Source organism: Halichoerus grypus, chromosome 3, assembly GCF_964656455.1.
Source record: "Halichoerus grypus chromosome 3, mHalGry1.hap1.1, whole genome shotgun sequence".
Classification (NCBI taxonomy): Eukaryota; Metazoa; Chordata; class Mammalia; order Carnivora; family Phocidae; genus Halichoerus; species Halichoerus grypus.
In genome coordinates, this window is record NC_135714.1 from 82,338,547 (window position 1) to 82,357,406 (window position 18,860).

Genomic DNA, 18,860 nt, shown 5'->3' on the forward strand with positions numbered 1-18,860 from the left:
AACATGAACAGCACATTCTAATACTCAAGGGAGCTTCTCAAAAATCCCGATTCCCGGACAGAATCTTGTACCAATTCAGTTGGAATCTCTAACGATGAAACTCAAGCATAAGTATCTTTTAAAATTTGTCTTGTGGTTACAAGTTTGAGAGCCAGTGCAATATTACCATGGTTATGGACTGAATGTTTGTGTTTGCCTCCCCAGAATTCATATACTGAAATCCTAAGCCCCATGTGATAGTATAAGGGGGTGGGGCCTATGGGAGGCGACTAGGTGATGAGGGTAGAGGCCTCATGGGTGGGATTAGTATCTTATAAAAGAGACCCCAGAGAGCTCTCTAGCTCTCTTTCCATCACAGTAGCTCACAGTGAGAAGTCAGCAGTGTGCAGCCCAAGAGAGGGCTCTCAGCAGACGCCGACCGTGCTGGTACCCTGATCTCAGACTTCCAGCATCCCAAACTGTGAGAAATACATTTCTGCTGCTTATAAGCCATCCCATTTATGGGATTTTCTTATAGCAGCCCGAAACTAAAACACCCACTGCTTACGCCTTTACATTTGCTTTTTCCTAGGCTGGAAATGTGTTATTTTACATCTTTATTTTTTTTTTCCCCTGCTGTTCTTATAGGACACAGGTAACATATCTTCTCCTGCAACCCTTTGGTCACCTCCCTTAGTTTTCCCCATGACAACCCTCGTGTGCCTGCATCCTGATCCTTGATGTCTCTCATTTCCTAGCTAACTAGATGAGAAATCCTTCTGGACAGGAATAGCCTTTCATTTGTCTTTGTATCATCAGTGTCTACTGAGGAAGGAGAATAGATGCACACCAATACCAAGCTTGGACTCAATTCTCCAAGCTCTTCTTCAACTGCCAGAAAGCAAACAAACTTCTGTTTACAAAAATTTCACAGGCATCCTAATTTTAGGACACAAGAAAGTGAATGAAGAAGAAAGACATCTGGAAGATAGGGCATCACAACTACTCCAGGACATCGGTAATGCTAGGATTTTATTACTCTCGGGTGCTTGAGACTGGGTGAGAGTCCCTTGATGGTTTCCATATTGAAAGATTTAAAACTGGAATTCTGAAGTATTCAATCAAGAACATGCAGGCTCGTAAACAGTTTGATTTCATGGCCTCTCCTCAAATGGTTTTGCGTTTTAATGCATTCTGGCAAGGAGTGCTGCGCAGTGTAGGAGGTGGGGAAGACATTTACATCAGTGCAAACTGGGGCGTTGGTTTCCATGAAGAGAAAACCCAGAACACTTCCAAACAAAAAAGGGCTTCTGGACACAATGCAAGAAGGATGTTGAGAGAAGAGGTCCAGATTTAGCAAGAAGGATACAAACATGAAAGGAGATCTGTGCTGGAAAGACATTTAAAACTCCTGAGATCTGCAGGCCAGAGCCTGCCACTGGAATTGGCAAAAGAAGAAGAAACAACTGACTTTCATTTTGGCTTTTGCCGCAAGTACGATTGCTTTGTGATTCTTGCCCAAAGTCTCTAAATGAGATGCGTGGTGTGTATTTCAAAGTTCTTGCCTTCTGACGCCGGCGTGGAAGATACAGCACTCTTTTTCCTTTCTTCCTAGGGGAAAGAGTTTGAGAAAATAAGCGGCCCTGAACAATATGTTTAAAATAAAGTTATTTTCCAATATAGGTGGTGACCTGATCATTTGTGCTTAGGAAAACCACAGGGACATATAAAGGCAAAGCAAAACACAAGTAAAGAGCAACATTTTTCCTTTCCTTTCCCTTTGTCCTTTTCGGAATTCTCCTGACAGAAATTTTATGCTTTATCTGATACTGAGATTTTATGTTAAGGAGGCTTCATTTCCAGGAGCAAATACAGAAAGGCACAGGAACTGTCTTGTAAAGAACTTATATTCTAGTTGCAGACATAGCTTTCAGAAATCACCTCTGTCTCAAGCCAGGTATAGAAGCAATTGAGAGATAAGGGGGGAGGGGAGCATAGTAAACATTCCACACAGAATCACCTTCCTGCAAAATTCTTAATCATCACGTTTATCCTTTGTCTGTACTTCCTCTTCGGACACAATGACATTAGATTAAATGCCTACAACTGCCATTTCTATAGGTCAAACTGCCATTTCTATTGATACCAACGATTACATTGAATTCACTCCAACACCAAACTGATGCCCCCTGAGATGAATGAGGCCCCTTTGTATTTCATCTTTAAGTTTCAAGTCCCTTCTTAACATTTTGAAAAATATATGGTTAGTTAACCTTTATGGAGTGCTTCTCATGTACTCAGGCCTGTGTGAAATGACCTGGGCAAGAAGTCTCGCTTAAGGCGTACAACAATTCTAGTGGTATTATGATTAGTCTCGATTTACAGAAAAGAAAACTGAGTCTGGTAAAAGTTAAGTAAATTGTTCATTGGCATATAACTTGTAAGCAGCAGAGAGCTGGGACTTAGAACTGTGTTATGATGGACACCCGGCTTCAAACCCTCCGCAGAGGCCAGTTGGGCCATTTCCAAGGACCCGTGTATCGGAGGTATTCAACATTACGGCAAATACAAGAAAATGAAATAAATGACCATAATTCTTCTCAGGATGAGTGCTGTGTGTCGGTGGGGAGAAATGCTTTGAGAGGCTGTATGGCTGGGGAGGGGTGTAGTCGTGAGGGGTGACAGCCCCCAAGAGCTGTGTGTGCACCCTTGGCAGCAGCCTCCCCATCACTCACAGTGTGACTGTTTCAGGACAGCATGTGCGGGCCACCATGGCTACGGATTCAGAGGCTTTGAAGTGATCATGGTAGCACTAGGCTATTGCCCTGAATTCCCAAGTTTGCACAAGTTTCCCCAAATGGATCTCTCAATTCCTGGTCTCACTAAAGGCTTTTGAATCAGTATTAAACCTTGGGGTGTGACAAATGGCCTGGTCAATTCCTCACTCGGTGTGTTCACAGTTCACTACTCCGTGCTTTTTCTATACTGCCGACTCTCCCATTCGTCAGTCCAGTTAAACAGATACTTTATGCAAACCTTTCAATGGAAAAAAAGGGGGCACATTTTGGAAGGGTGCACATTTGGTGATCAAATAACTGAGAGCATATCGTGGCAAAAGATCCAAAAGCATTAAAAACCTCCCCAAACATTTCTCAGCCAGTTTTATTTTTCCACTGATTGTAAGCCACTAGCTCTGCTTTTCAGTTGCGTGAGGGCTTAAGCAACTTTCCAACTCAGAACTACCGCTGTTCCACAGAGCACAAACATCCAGACTTTTAACAGGAAGTTGCACACAAGAAGACAGGCTTCTCTTTAAAATCGTCCATTATGGACAATCCTCAGAACCTTTGATCTTAATTAGCTGAACAAGCTCCTAGGGCTTCACTGACAGCTCAATTAATTTGATTTAATCACATTTTGCCTTGTTGGTATGGAGTTTGAATCATAGTAACTTAAGATGACCAAGATATGCAAAGATACTTCATCAGAAGGGAAATAATACTATAAAATATAGACATCATTTCCTGTGACCAGTAACATGAAGTGCCCAATAGGTTGTACATACATCTACTCCTGCATCTCATTTGATTCCTACAATCATGTAGCCCTGTAAATAAGAGAACTTTAGAATTTTCTTTCTATTATTAACTCCCAGGGATTTGATAGGTAACTTCAAAAAACAAAACAAAACAAAAAATGGATTGAAAGCCCAGACATCTGCACCCAGCTCTTTCTTTTGTTCTTGCCTTCCTTCAAACTCTGGATTTGCAAAGAAATCTCTGTATAAGGTTGTGTGTGTAGAACCATGTACACTCGACGTACTCCATACATTGATTTAAGGGATTTACAATGGTAACTATTTCCATACGTTGTTTTCACTTTCTGCATTGATTTTAGAGATTGATCCCTGTGATTCTGCTAAAGAAATGAGCTAATGGGGCCTCGAGGGAATTAAAAAGCATTCAGACTGAACCACGGGGCTAGGCCATGAGCAACTTTTCTTCATAATTAGTCTTTGTTTAGAATGTGATGTTCTAGCTTCAGATATTTATATGATAGCCGTTCGGACTATTTATTCCTCTTAATACATAAGGAAAATTATGGGTTTGTTTTTGTTTTGTTTTGTTTTTTTACAGCAACTCCTTCCCAGCCCAACCTCTCCTCATGTTATGATAGCCTTTACACGGTGAGCAACAGAGAAGGTTCTAAGACTTCTCAGCCCATGTTGGGTCAGGAGGCCGGGGCGCTCCTCCCTTTATCTTTTATCTAATGTGGATCAAATGAGGTCAATTGATCCCTGAGGACAAGATAAACCAGCAGTTTCCTCATTTTCTTTCTCCTCCTTAGTCATGTACCTAGCCCAATTCGAGTAGGATGTACACATGCTGCCTACTAGACTGGTAGAAAAGACCCCCATCAACTCCAAGGGAAAGTCGGCTCAGTGATGGACAATGCTCCTCAAACTTTCCCATCAAGTGCTCTCAGGAAGAGGAGAATGAACTGATACCCTAGAAGTCTAGAGATGTCACTTCTACGTGGGATGCTACAAGCTGGAGAGGTTTGCAATGTTTTATACTTTATCATTAAATTTGTCACATGATTTTTTTATCCTACTCCAATTATATCTTTAAATACAAAAGTATTGGGGTGCCTGGGTGGCTCAGTCAGTTAAGCCTCTGCCTTTGGATCAGGTCATGATCCCAGCATCCTGGGATCGAGCCCAGTATCGGGCTCCTTGCTCAGTGAGGAGCCTGCTTCCCCCTGTCCCCACTGCTCATGCTCTCTCTGTCATTATCTCTCGCTCTCAGATAAATAAAATCTTAAAAAAAAAATACAAAAATATTTTATATTACTTACCATAGAATGAAATTGACTTACCATGGAATCAAATCACTTCTTAGAATCAAATTCAAAAAGATACACCATGTTTTTCTTATGGAATCATGTGTCTTTTGACATACTAGTTTGAGAATCTCAGATGTAGATGAAAGAGTCTTGAGCTTGTACAGTGAAGCCTGGATTCTAATCCTGCTTCTACCAGTAATATACTCTTTAGTCTTATTTTGTTTAATATCTATCCATACTCCTCCATTTTTAATAAAGGGAAATCTTTTTTAAATGTCCATTCCAACTTTAAAATTTTATAAATCTTATATTTTTGTGTTATAATTTTATATATATTATTTTTAGGATAAATTAAGCCATGTTAAAAATCCTTGAAAACATTTGATGCTCCTAGAAAAGAGAATGGAGTAGTCATGAAAAACAACAAAGGGAAGATTTCTTAGAGCAGTACCGAGAGTTTACTGAAGTCAGGGAGACTGACACTTAAAACTCAAAAACCAGTACCAGTGATCGGTGAACTTGAGCTTCAAGATTTCTACTATTGTCTGCCTTTTGCACTTAAAGGTGGTCAATAATTGAAAAAAAAAAATACTTAGCAAAATTATGTACACATTTATTTTTTCACCTAGAAAAGCCACTTCAAAGAATCTATCCCCAAGATATGATGGCAAAAATACAGACATAACAGGGTGCCTGGGTGACTCAGTCCATTAAGCGTCTGACTTTTGATCTCAGCTCAGGTCTCGATCGCAGGGTTGTGAGTTTAAGCCCTGCGTTGGGCTCCATGTTGGGCATGGAGCCTACTTTAAAAAAAAGAAAAGAAAATACAGACATAACATATCTGTAATAAAAAGACTAGAAACAATCTAAAACTTCCCTACAGAGGCACTGGTTAAATAAACAACAGTTTGTCCGTATAATGGAGTGTTATAAAGCTGTAAACAAAGCACGAGAAGTATTTCCATATAGTGGGATGGATTGATCACCATAACATAAAGTTTAAAAAATATGGAGAAAAAAATGAGCATAGTATAGTTCATGTAAGAAGGGGATGAATATGAATGTATATACATATTCATATTTTTTAAATGGAAAGATAAACCAAAAGCCATTTTATTAAAAATACCATCTGTAGTGGGAGAGAGGAAGTAGGGTGGAGGAACAGAGATAGATATAGACTTCTTTGAATATACCTTGCTTTATAAATTTGACTTTGGAATTTTTGCATAATTGTAACACAAAATTAAATTTTAGAAAACCAATGCGGCGCCTGGGTGGCTCAGTCGTTAAGCATCTGCCTTTGGCTCAGGTCATGATCCCAGGGTCCTGGGATCGGCATCGGGCTCCCTGCTCGGCGGGAAGCCTGCTTCTCCCTCTCCCACTGCCCCAGCTTGTGTTCCCTCTCTCGCTGTGTCTCTCTCTGTCAAATAAATAAATAAAATCTTTAAAAAAATATTTTAGAAAAGCAATGCCTGAAGGTCAAAAACAATATTGAAAAAACTTAAATATTTATCAAATGGGTAGCGTAATTTCATGGAAGGAATTAGTTCAATCAACTTAACAACAGAGCAAAGTGTTCACATGTTCCTAATGGGATATGTCATAAGACAGAGACATAAGACAAAAAGAACTACAGGAAAAAAATAACAAGTCTTAAAATATTTTTCAGTAACCACATTGTTGAAGATAGTACTGGTATTGTTATCCTAAGATGATTGCACATGAATTGTGGGATAAATCCAACGAGCAATTCTGTTGGTTCACTGGGAACTGGGATTTTTTGTGTGGGAGAAAAGAGGAGCGGATAACTGATAACTTTTAGTAAAAATACTGTAGTCTTGAATTGAAATGGAAATTATTAGTAGAAACCTATAAATAGGTTATCTTTTGAAAAGAAGCAATTTTTCTAGCCATATTCATGGATTAGGTCTAGAAACAGGAGCTTATCCCTTGTTGCCAACATTCCCTTATCCCACTAAAGAGAAACAGGGCTGCTTAGAGAAAAGGCCTATTCCAGGCCTGGGGCAGGACATGTACAAGACAAACCTGAAATAGCTTGTCATACAGGCAGCAAGGATACACTTCCAGGCTTTAGTGGTTATACCAACAGGTATCCAGAGCAGTGGTAGACTGGAGGGAGGATATGTAAGATCATTAGAGCTGATTGTGAAATATCCAGAATTTTCGGACTCTGGTAACATGACCAAATGGGAGAAAACCACACATTTGCTTACCGGCAAAACATCATCCATGAAATAGTCTTGCCTCCTTCACTCCCTCACCCCCCAAATTAACCTCTATAGCTGTAACTACCATTTTACAGGAAAAACAAGGTAAAAAGGAATCCAGTAGTCCCTGCTTGTCCTCAGAGATACGTTCCAAGACCCCCAGTGGATGCCTGAAATGGTGGATAGTACCCAACCCTACAGATATGTTTTTCCTATATTTACATACATTCCTATGATAAAGTTTAATTTATAAATTAGGCACAGTAAGAGATTAACAACAACTAAAAATAAACTAGGACAATTATAACAAAAGACTGTAATAAAAGTAATGTGAGTGTGGTTTCTCTCTCAAAATACCTTCTTGTACTGGACTCACCCTTCTTCTTGTGATGATGTGAGATGAGAAAATGCCTGCATGATGAGGTGAAGGAAGGCAAATGACGCAGATATCATGACGCAGCGTTAGGCTACTACTGACCTTCTGAAGAGATGTCAGAAGAAAGATCATCTGTTTCTGGCCCTCCGGTTGACCAGGGCATAAGTGAAACTGCAATGCGAAACCATGGATAAAGGGGGAGGGGGGGCTACTAAATGTTCATGAAAACCATGCAATCAGCAAACTGTAGGCTGTTGAAACTCTGCAAAAAAATTCTGCAATTTCTTCAAGAAGTGTTGCAAAGAAAAATAAATGGGAGGTGGGAAAAGGGAAAGAAAAGGGAGAGAAAGAACATCTATAGGTTATAAGAGACCTAAGAAAAATCAATAGGGGTGCCTGGGTGACTCAGTCAGTCGGGCCTCTGGTTCTTGATTTTGGCTCAGGTCATGGTCTCACGGCTGTGGGGTTGAGCTCCACGTCAGGTGTAGAGCTGCTTGAGATTCTCTCTCTCCCTCTCTCTCTCTGCCTCTCTCCTTCCCCAGGACCCCCTTCATGTGCTCTCTCTCTCTCAAAAAAAAAAAAAAAAAAAAAGAGGAAGGAGGGAAAAAAAGAAAAACCAATTGCAATGCACAGACCTTATTTCAATTCTGATTCCAACAAACTGTGAAGGAAAAAAATAAAACAACTATTAGACAATCAGAGAAATTTGAACAGTGATTGAACATTTAATGTTATTGAGGAATTATTAAATTTTAATGTAGAGTAATGCATTATGGCATGGTTTTAAAATTAACTCATATTTTCAGGATACTTGCTGAAATATTTATGGATGAAATGAGAAGATATCTGGAAAATAAGTAGATAAGGGCGAAGGTAGGTGGGGGATAGAACTCTGCTACTCCAAGAGTAATTCACTGGCTAGCAAAATCCACATCATCTAGCAACTTATTAGAAATGGGCAATCTCAGGCCCAAGTACACACAATAAAAAACTGCATTGTAACATTTAGGTTAATTCTTATGTTCATTGAATTTTGAGAAGCTCCGGTTTAATAAAACACGGTTGGCTGTCATTTAAGCCGGTGTGAGTTACTTTAGGGTACTGTCCTCTCTATATTGGTATGTATCTGAAATGTACCACCCTAAAAACTTCTCCCAACAAGAAAGCCAAATCAGAGAGAAGGGTGACTAGCGTGTGAATAACCCAAAAGCAGACCTTTTGTTTCTTTTCCTCCTCGCCTCACTCTCTCTCATGTAGCCCGGGGGTCTGGGACTTGATCAGTAGCACATCCCTTATCTGACCCTGTGGTGTCCTCACGAGGCGCACTCCAAGCCTCTTGGACTCTAGGGCCATTTCTACTGTGTTTCCAGTCCTAACCCCCAAGATCTGCAAGTCGTTTTCATAGATGGAACAATTTCTCTGGTCCCAAAGCCCTAATAGCTTCTCTGCGAACTGCGTGTGAGGCTTTCCAGAGGAGTGGAGCAGACGGTGATGGCTCCTGCCAGGAATGATTGGCAAAACTCTCGAGGAGAGGACGTTTTCCAGCTGGCTCCATGCCATGGCCCAGCTGCACTTGTTACAAAGGTCCTTGTTCTTTCTTCAGTGATTTTCAAAAATATTTTAGCATTCTTACAAATGCCACAAAGAAGAGGTGCAGGGAGATCTCTGTACACCTGGATGGAGCATTGTATTTTCTGTGGTCCAAATATGACATAGGAGTGAAGTTCAGAGGATAGACCGGACTAGAAGAGAAATAGGAAAACAAGGATCACGTTATTTGTGTTGTCCCTCTTCTGTTAGGCCAGGTCCCTTTAACACACAAATGCATTGGTTCCAAACCCAAATCTGCTCAACTTGCATTTATACATTGTCCTGTCTCCTGGTCAGTCTTCTTTCCTTTCCCCTACCCCCCACCAATTTACACAAAGATTTGCCAAATAATTCGGAATCCAAGGTCTTCTGGGAATCACCCCGCCCAGAAATGTCATGACTAAAGCCAGTTAGTACTGGGCAAATTCCATCCTATTTGAGAGCAACAATACCATTCTTACAAATATTGGAAAAAGAGTCAGCTTACTAGTAATCAAATCAATGCGAAGGAAAATAATGTGGTGCTCCTTCACCTCTCAGATTGGAAGTGCTATACAATGATGAGGGAAAGCCTGCACTCTTCCATAGTGCTGATAGGAAAGCAATGGGGGGAGCCTTACTAGACCCCCCAAAAATTAGCATTATCTACCCGTAGGCTTTTTTAAAAAAACACTTTATTGAAATATAGCTGACATACGATAAACTGCCCATATTTAAGGTGCACAATAAGGTAAGTTTACCATACGTTGACACTGGTGAACCCATTGCCATTAGCAAAATAATGAGCATATCCATCGACCCCCAAATTTCCTCTTAGTCATCTCACTCTGACAATCATCCCTGACATTCATTCTCGTCCACAAATATGACATAGAATATGACTAAGATGAAATCATACGGAGTGTATCCTGCCGTCTGGCCTCCTTCACTCAGCATAATTACTTTGATGTTTACGCTGTAGCACATATCAATAGTGTATTCTGTTGTAACGATGACTAGTTGCTATGGACTGAATAGTTGTGCCCCTCTCCCCTTCCATCTGTTGACGTTTTAATGCGATGGTATTTGAAGGTGGGGCATTTGGAAAGTAATTGGGTCACATGGGTGGAGCCTCCATGATGGGATTAGTGTCCTTTTGAGAGCACTAGCTCTCTTTCTCTCCACTGTGTGAGGATACAACAGGAAGGTCTGTAAACCAGGAACAGGACATCCACCAAAAAGCCAACTCTGCTGGTCCTCTGAAGCCTCCAGAACCGTGAAAAATACGTGTGGTGTAAGCCACCCAGTCTATGGTGTTCTGCCCTAGCACCCCTAACTCAGACACTAGTATTCCATTGTGTAGACATGGCACGGTGTGTTTATCCATTTACGTGTAGACAGAAATTTGGGTGGTTTCCGGTATTTGGTTACTACAAACACAGCTCTGTGAACATGGGATTTCTTCAACACATGGGACTCTCAGTGGCGTGGTCACTCAGCACAAATGTAAAGCTCATGCAGCTTGCTACGTTATTAGTGATAAAGTTCTTTGTCTTTGATGCGGGAGTCTCGTATCTCCTGCCAGCATTCATGACATTGTGGAAGGCTAACTTATTAGCTTGCAAATAGGGCAGAATTTCACACCATTTATAGTTCTTGGTAATTTTATTTCTGGTGCTCTTCATTTCTTTATGGAGATCCAGATTTGCACTTGGTATCATTTTCCTTCTCCTTAAAGGAGTTCCTTTAATATTTCTTGGAGTGTGGGGCTACAAGTAATGAATTCTTTCAGCTTTTGTGTGTTTGGCAAACTATTTATTCTGCCTTCGTTTCTGAAATATATATTTGCCGATTATAGGATTCTAGGGAGACAGTTTTCTTTCTTTAAACGTCAGCACTTTAAAAACATTCTTCCACTCCCTTTGTGCCTATGTTGTTTCCTATGAGACCCTTGTTGTTATTTTTTTTCTCTATGCATCATGTGCCTTTTGTCCCTCTGGCTGCTTTTAACATTTTTTCACTTTATCATTGGTTATGAACAATTTGCTTATGATGTACCTCTGTGTAGTTTTCTTTATGATTTTTATGCTTTGGATTAAGCTTCCTACATATACACGTTTGTAATTGTCACATTTTGAATTTTTTAGACCATTCTTTTCCAAATATTTTTACTGTTCTCCTTTCCTTTGTAAACTCTAATTACATATATGTTGAGTCTCTTGAGTTATCCCACAGTTCACAGATTATTTTTACATTTTGTTTTCCAAGTTATTTAATTTGGGGTAGTTTCTATTATTATGACTTCAATATGACTAATCTTTTCTTCTGTAATATGTCAACTGCTATTAATCCCATATAGTATATTTTTTCATCTCACACATTGTTGTTACCATTCCTAGAGCTTTCATTTGAGTTTTTTTTTACGTCTTCGATGTCTCGACTTCACTTTCAAATATCTGGAACCAGGACCAGGACTAGAGTCAGGTAGGAGACGTGTCTGGGCACAAAGTTTAAGAAGGCATTTGCTTTCAAGGATGCACACGTGCTGACCTTGTTGTTTGAAATACAGTTATAACAATTCTGTTAACGACTTCGAGGGCTCATGCTAATACCTGTGGCAGTTCTGTATTTGTTTCAATTGATTGGTTTCCTCTTTGTGGGTCATAAAAAAAATCTAGAAGATTATATAGCAAAGGCTGCTATCTCTTTTGGGCTTTAATATTTCTTTATTTAATTGTTAAATCACACTTATTTACACTTTCTAACCTATTTCATCAGTCATCTCATGTAGCTATATATCGTGTAATGTTTGCTAACATTTAGTTTCGGGGAAAAAAGTATCTTAAACTTACAGAAAAGTTATAAAAATAATAGACACCCAAATAGCCTTCACCTTAATTTATAAGTTCATAATATGTTGTTAAGTTGCAAACATTATGAAATACTTTAATCACACTGGCACTTATAAATAATACATCATATATCTGTGAACTTGGTCCCAGATATATGAGGGTGAATACCACTCTCATCTACACCACTCAATGACAAATACTTGCTCCTGGCTAGAAAGCGTCCAGGGTAACTAACGTGTGGAATGATGAAAGTAAACCCATCAGTATTATTCAGGGGGAAAACAGCATTATACTGTGCCGGTGATGAGTTAGAATGCACTGCTCAAATGAGAGCATAACTCCTATAGATAAAAATAGTCCCTGCATATTCCTTTGGCAAAGCCAGTTTGTTTGCTTCTATCTGAAGATCGTGCTTATGTGTTTTCATTATCATAGTGTCAATTCTTCTTCAAACAACATAAGCCATGGGACCATGGGGCTAAAGAAGGGAGAAAAGAAAGCCATAAGGACCAGAATATTTTATTTGGATGTTGCCAGGGTATTTCCCAAGTTGGGAATGACTAATGGAGAGAAATGATTTGGGGGTTGGAACTCTTCCCCAGACCAATTTTATAAGATCAGTCGAGCAGATTTACTTCTGCTGATTTTTTCCTCTCTCGGAGACTTGAAACCTTTTGTTCAGCATCGAGAAGGGAAGTCTTAGAATGCCATTTGTAGCTGATGCCCCTGGCCCTCAGTCACAACCCCTCAACCTTGCTTTTCTGCTTCCAGCCATTGCAGTGGACAGTTCCCTTTGCTCATAGATTCACCTAAGGGTCAGCCCCCAAGCAAACATGCCTCTGCATTCTACCCCACAACCTTCTCAGACATGGCACGAACTCCTTTGGCCCACATGCAAACCCACAGCAGGTATACGGGAGAGTTCATGCCCCTGGGAGCAGCCCTCACACAGTAGGAGAGGTGGATAAGTGCTCCCATCTCTGGGCTTTCAGCGAGCAGCTCTTGGAGGCATTGTGCACTTCTTAATGTGGGTCCTTCTGGAATCAAGCCAGCATGGCCCATGTTAGTGACCTTTCAATCTTAGCCTCTCTTTTCCCTCATTCCTGCATCCTAGGCTAAACTACTAGCACCCTAAGCTTTGTCTCCGGCTCTGCTTTTGGGAAACCCAAACTAAAACCCCATTTACTCCTTTGAAAATTTACTGAAGGCAACTAGATTTAACTCTGCTTGTTTTACTAAATGCCCTTAAAAGCAAAGACAATGCCTATTCTTACCCACCATTTTATTCCCAGAGCCCAGCATAATCACTTGAGTCAAGAAATCCCTGACTAAAAAAACTAAATTAGTTAAAATGAGGCAGAAGAAAATTCATTCTTTATTCATAATTTTGAGAAATAACATATACTGCTTTTGGAATTGCATAAATACCACTCAAGAATCTTTTATTCACCTGGTTTGGTTTTATAACAACTATCCATAAGGCTAAAAAAATAAAATCAAATCAATAGCCAGGAGCAATTTGTCAAATTATCCATTAAATATCCATTCAAACTCATTAAAATCTAATAATTCCTTTATACTTAGAATCTTTTAAGAAATTTAGTAAGATCATGTTCCCCTATGTCTGCATAGAAATAGCATGGAGACACTGGTGGCTGAGGTGAAGGTGAGGTGATCTTACTCTGGGATCCCTTAATGGTTTGTCCTATCAGAAAACCAACCTTGACATGCAACACACATTTTTGTCTCACTTGGTTGTCTGCCTCCCTGTTAAATGATATGCACTGTGAGGGTGGGTACTATGGTTAAATTCTTTACTCCATAACCAAGAGTGCTGAGATCCAGTCCTGGAATTTGGTGGCTCTCAATAGTTATTCACTAAATGAATAAAAGCATTTTTTTTTTTTCTTTCTTCAACTTTATTTTTTCTTTCTCTGTTCCTGATGAAGGACAGGATGAGATAGGAGAATGGGGTGGGAGAAGACCAGAGAAGAAGGGAGGGGATGAAAGGGAAAGGGAAGGTAGAAAAAGGGTGGGGGAGGAGAGGAGTGGAGGGAAAGGAGGGGACCAGAGGACAGGGAAGAGGAGAGGTGGGGAGAGAAAGGGGGACATGGGAGTGAGGAAGACAAAGGGAGAGTAGCCTGTCATTGAGCAACATCTGCCCATCACTGCTGAATAGAAATAGATTTTCTGAGTTAAGGAAATTGCTCTCAAAACTGAACAAAATAATTATTTTTAAGAATAAGTCGACTATATGTATGAAGATCTTTTAATAAGGCTTTAACTGCCTCCTCATTTTTCCTACAGCCTGAGTATTTAGCTAGTATCCTTAGTATGTTTACATAGACATCTCACTTGTATTTATAAATATATCTGTAGAAATATTTCTGTTCTGTTCTCTGTTTTACACCACAAGAATGTAAAACAGTATATTTCCATTTTGGTTCAGAGAAGATAATTTTGCTAAACCAATTAGTTGGCGGGTTCATTAGGCAATTCCCAAACCTAACTCAGAAATCCCTATGAGCTAGGTAATGCCTGGACCATGTCACCATCCACGTCTAACCTAATTTCTTCCTAAACTCTGATGAAGACATTCTTTCCTCCATCATCTTCCATTCCCTTCCATTTAAAATGTCCTTAGGGTTCCTGACTATTGCTTCAGGTTTGGTCCAAGAACCATAGACATCCTATAGATTCTTTTCTCAAGTATCAGCAGGCTAGAGATTCAGCTGTGCTTATTTTTTATTGAACTCAGAAGGTAAAACCTCTGGGTAGCTTTTTTTGTAAAATGACAGGGACCTTCCTAATTGGGCCAAATCTCAACAAGTAATTTAAATTCAGCCTATCTGGTTCAAGTACTTCTTCTCCAGACCTATCAGATGACTTGGCAAATGATCATTACTTTTCTTTGCCCAATGAAATGTGAATATTACATATAGCTTCCCTAAGTATAGATATTGTACATCCTTTCCCTTTTTAGATGACTCATACTGTGCACACCTATGTGTGTGTGTGTATGTGTGCATGCGTGTGCATGTGTGTGTATGTGTTTGGGTGGGGGATATGAGGTTAGAGGAGTACTAGCCTCCAAGTTAAGGATGTCTTTCAGAGTCTAACACTCTATCCCTTACCTTGTTCCGGATGCCCTTTGATGACTTCGAGAAGCTGATAATTGCTTTCCAAGTTGTACATTTAGTTTACAATAGAAACTTCTAGTGATCTAGGTTTATCAGCTGCTCACAGGCAACTGGTTGTCATTCTGATCTTCAGGTAAACCCAGTGTATTTTGGGTTTATTATCTATATTTATGCTTTCTTTTTAAAAATCAGATTCCATATTCCTCCCATAATTCCCAGCCTGATATTAACTTTGGCCTGTACTTCTCTTTAATTTTATTATTTCTTACAGTTTTTGATAAGCAAGGCACAAGATACCACCATCACCTTCTTTCAAAGAGAATTCTCATCCTCTAGTAAAGTCCGTTTCATTTATTACATTACGGATTCCATCACTTATTACGGGCTATATCCAAACTCAGATTTCTAAGAAATAAATTATAAGTTGTTTTAGTATGCCATATATCCCCCAGATGATAGTAAAGATTACTTGCCATTCATTATTTCATTTATTCAAGCAGTCTATATTGAGTGCCTCTTCCAGGAACAGCCAGTTATTCTTTAATGAGTTTGGAAGTCAACGTGCATATTGAACTGTGGCGACCAGCTCAATGTTGTATGACATCAGACTGGTTAAAGTGAAATTTGATTTGGAAACGCAGGGGTCTGATACGAGAACAATTAGCAGTTAAATTTTAAAAAATCACTTTTTAAATACACTGGGCCAATTGAAGAAAGGCACTTTGAGGGAATGACATTGAGCAATCATGAGAAGGCTATAAGAAGGACTATGATGTAGGATTAAGGTAGGGGTGAGAGAAGATGGTGGAGCACTATAATAGCCATGGCCAAAAGGTCATATTTGAATAGGATGGGACTGTGAAGGCATTGATAAATGTTGAAGGGGCAGCCAAGATAAATGCTCCAAACTAGTTGTGTTTGGAAAGTGCAATGACCTGTTCCTCCAAGGTTCAGATTAAACCATGTTCATCTAAGAGAAAGAACTGTGGGGTGCCTGGGTGGCTGAGTTGGTTAAGCGACCAACTCTTGGTTTTGCCTCAGGTCATGATTTTAGGTCATGAGATCAAGCCCCAGCTCGGGCTCTACACTCAGCACAGAGTCTGCTTAAGATTCTCCCTCTCCCTCTGCCCCTGCTCCCACTTGGGCGCACGGCAGGGCACACATTCTCTCTCTCTCTAAAATAAATAAATAAATAAAATCTTTAAGAGAAAGAACTGTGGCCTCTGACTCTGCTAGAAATCTGCTAAGAATTCACCACTCTTCCCATTTTAGTTTCCAAGGAAGCACTCTACTTTGCTTCCAGAATCTGCTTGCCCCAGTCTCTTCCTCAGAGCCGTGAGATTAAAAGACAAAGTCTTCGACCTGAGTCCCATTTTAGTTATTGCTCTGAGCGTCTTCAGATAACTGAGGTAGAAAACTTTTCTTATAATTAGAATGGGGCCCAGTCATAGTTGGTCACGTGAGCAATCCTGCCTTCTAATTTATTTGTGTTTGTGATTGTACCCAAAATTGTTGTAGGCAAAAATGTTGTGCTATGTTTAATAACAAAAATGTGAGTATGAATATATAAATATTATAAAGAACCCCCAAAGTGGAATGACAAAAGAACACAATATTATGTCAGCTTAAGGCTGCAAATAGGTAACATACAGAAAATATGAGTCTGGAAGGTACATGACCTGTAAAGACCAGATGTGGCAGAGTTGTGGGAAGGATCATTTGGAAGTAGCCCAAGGAAGCTGATCTCAATAAAGAACCTAGGGGAATCCTGGGATCGAGCCCCGCATCGGGCTCCCTGCTCCACAGGAAGCCTGCTTCTCCCTCTCCCACTCCCCCTGCTTGTGTTCCCTCTCTCGCTGTGTCTCTGTCAATAAATCTTAAAAAAAAAAAAAGGAAAAAAAAAAAAGAACCTAGGGGAAAATAAAAACGTTAGATCTGGGGAAGCATCTAGGAACAAGAACAATTAACACTGTTTTAAGTAATTTCCCAAGTGCAGTAAAAGAATTAAATTTTTTCATTCCTTCTTTTAAGAACCAACAAGTTTGAGGAAATGGCTTTAATCTTTGGTTATAAAAGAAGTCACACATGAGAAGTTAGATTTCTATGCTAAATTAAACACAGCAACATCCCACCATCTTTTCCAGTTACTGTTATCTGTTGACCTAAGTGGCTTAATTTACTCCCAATATCCACTCCTTGCAAAAAGTCTTGGTAATAGGAGGTTAAAAACATTTGTTTTGAATATAATTAACTACCCTCTGAGCAGGTTCCCCAAAGCATCAGTTTTGCCTTAGGGTCTGAGAGGGCTTAAAGTGGTAATGTTCCTTACAAGAGAAAAAGAATATTGGAAAAGGAATTAAAACCAAGGGAAAAGAAGAGTTTGGGCACAGACGGCTTGGTTTGTAATAGGAAAAGAGGTCAGGAGTAATAAAGCATTCCATTTCATTTCTAAGATGAAAAATACCTACATATTGGCAGAAAAAGTCTGTGCTTCCGATTCAGCCAAGGAGGTCAGGTCAAAACTTTATCTTTTAAAGAAATAGATCATGTAATTGGTTGTTGAAAGTAATTGAAAGTTGGCACAATTGGAAAACCATTTCCCTGGAAGACTCACTTCTTTTAAATTGAGCAAATGTCAGAACCAGACATTAAAAAGCTAATGTTTGTCTTCTAATTCTCAGAGTCTTTATTGTGTGTGTTTCCTGTGGACTTGTGTACACAAACTTTCCCAGGTTTATGTAAACGGTTCATAACAGGCTGCCTCTGACCACTGATCCCTTCAATGGAAGCAGCATTGCAGAAATTATTAGTGGACTTGAAATAGAAGGAATGGTTAGAACAGTGATTTGTAACTCTTTCAGAACAAACACCCTCTTTTTATAATAAGTATTCTTTGTGTATTCGTATTTGACTTCTGTTAATTTAAAAAAAAAAACACACACATAAAATATAACACAAATAAGGGCATTAATCTCTTCCAGTCCCACTTTTTCCTTAGGTTAAAAAAAAAATTATATCTACCTATAGGTGATTGAATGGATAACATTTCTTTTTTTTTAAAGAATATTTGCATAGATACCATTTTGAGCTTTTCAGAAAAATATGACTCATTATGACATTACCAATGTTTTGGGGGGATAAAAGGGTTTTTTGTTATTTTGGGGTTTTGATCTTTCTCTTTTAAATATCTAATTAAACCATGTACAGGGCTTTAAAAATTCAAGTACTGCTAAAAGGCTTTCAACTTAAGTAACATTGCCATTCTGTATATCTTCCAGCCCTCGATACTTACTCCCTACAGATAATTATTTTCAACTAATAGCTATTTATTCTGGTATATACCTCCATATTGATAAATAATATGTTTGTATTCTTATTCTTTTTTGTTTTATTGAATTATAATTGATAAATAAAATTATAGTATAAAGTGTACATAATGATGAATATATATATATATATATATATATATATATATATATCATGAAATGATTCCCCCATCTAGTTAATTAACACAACCATCACCTCACATATTTATGTTTTCTTGTGTGTGTGAGAACACTTAAGTCCTACTCCCTTACAAATTTCAATTTCACAATACAGTGTTACCAACTACGGTCACCACGTTTCACATTAAATCCTCAGATTTTATTCATCTTAAAATATTATTTGTCTTATTTATCAAAAAGAATTGTAACTGTGTGTGGTGATGGATATTAACTTATTGTGGCAATCATTTTGCATATATACATACATCAAATCATTATGTTGTACACTTAAAACTAATGCAATGTTATATGTCAATTATATCTCAATAAAAAAGGTGAAGGTTTTGTTAATTAAAAAATATTTTACATACACTAAAATTAGCTTC

The 18,860-nt window shown here is 39.0% G+C and overlaps 1 long non-coding RNA gene across 1 annotated transcript; it reads right to left on the reverse strand.

Annotated features, from left to right (window-relative positions):
• Positions 1 to 994: 994 nt before the first annotated feature.
• On the reverse strand, positions 995 to 8,099 carry LOC144381260 (uncharacterized). The gene is made up of 2 exons (XR_013446152.1): positions 7,429 to 8,099; positions 995 to 1,590 (listed from the first exon to the last, which is right to left on the reverse strand). It is a non-coding gene; the product is annotated as an uncharacterized LOC144381260 (long non-coding RNA).
• Between the last annotated feature and the right edge of the window lie 10,761 nt (positions 8,100 to 18,860).